The sequence below is a fragment of the Antrostomus carolinensis genome, unplaced genomic scaffold (genome assembly GCF_000700745.2).
Source record: "Antrostomus carolinensis isolate BGI_N321 unplaced genomic scaffold, ASM70074v2 scaffold1178, whole genome shotgun sequence".
NCBI classification, from domain to species: domain Eukaryota; kingdom Metazoa; phylum Chordata; class Aves; order Caprimulgiformes; family Caprimulgidae; genus Antrostomus; species Antrostomus carolinensis.
Genome location: NW_010334776.1, coordinates 9,704 through 11,178, shown reverse-complemented (window position 1 = coordinate 11,178; position 1,475 = coordinate 9,704).

The following is a 1,475-nucleotide window of genomic DNA, read 5'->3' as shown; positions in this document are numbered from 1 at the left end:
CTTTCCTTCAGACATTGTTGTCATAGTTTCTTTAAGAATCTTTGCAGATGGTTTACATCTTATTTTTGGAAACACATGAGGATGTAACCTGACATTAAGCAAAAAGGTCAGTTTCTGGAAGGCCTTGTATGATTAACACTGCTCTTGTTGGGATCAGGAAGCAGATGTGAGAGGAGCTGGTCATGTGAGAAAAGGTTTACAGGACCAAATCCTCTTTCAACTGTAGATCAGGAGGGCAAAAGTGTTGCCACAAGAGTTAGATTGCAGTGGATCTCTGGTTTTGAGGTTTTGCAGAAGCAGTTCTCTTCAGTGATCAGTAATCAACTGTCCCTCCTTCCCTCTGCCCCAGGTGTTGGAAGACCAGAAATTTTCAACACTTTGGGAGGAGTATTGTCTGAATGAGAAACTGGTCAAAAGATTGTTTAGGTTCAGAAAAGAAACTGTGTGGGTCCTAGGTATCTGCTGGTTTACTCTTAGTAGTAGAAAAAAGTTGTTAACCCAGTGTAACCAGTAAACTTTATTTAACCTCTTTTTTTCTGTAAAGTATTCACAAGTTTCTTTAATGCCATTAGCTGTATTTCATTACTTTTCTTACATGTGCATATATGCGTATCCCTATTTTGGGAATAATGCAAATCAGTTTGCCCATGAACAAAGCAGGGATTTGACATTTTGCAGATACTGAGAATCATGGTAAAATTGTCTGTTTAAGTATGCAATTCTGTATAGAGCATTGCAGGTCGCTGTGGAAGTAGATGCTGTGTTCTATTTGTTCAGTAACAAAAGGGTTTCCCTTCCAAAGCTTCTCATTAATGTTTCAGAGTTAGTTGCCTAAAATTATAGGCCATATCCATAACTGGTCTAAGAAAACTTTATTCCAGCAAAATGAGAAGAGTTGCATGACTTAACACTAGAAAAAAAACTGGCTTTGTTATTTCAGAGGATATTCTGTCAGTATCAGGACTTGTGTAACTATGAAAAACTTCTGGGCAAGGTCCATGCCTCTGTTATAAGGCAACTTAGATACAAGATGTGATTTACTGAAAATAATTTTGGGATTGTTAAGACCTGTCTTGGCCTTGACCTCTGTACTCTATTTTTTTTTTTCTTCTTAAAATTTGTCTGTGGGCAAGATTCTTCTTTATTGCTGTATCTTTAAGAAGGCTTTAAAAGAAAACCAGCAGTAGAACCTCTACAATAGCAAGGAAACTATTTACATTTTTAGCATTTAGCTATGGCAGTGAGAGAGGAAGTTGTTTTATGAGCAGTGAATAAAAATAAATTGAAGTAACATAATTTGACCCCAACCCTTTTAAGTTTTAAGGCCTCGTAGATAAGAATGAAGTATGTTGTTTTTAGAGTAGTGGAGAACACTGATTATTGATAATGAGATATGGAGTCTTTCATCTCTTGATCCCTGGTCCAAGTTTGACCTAAGTCAGTAGTAAATGAAAGTCAGCTAGCTACCATCTGAT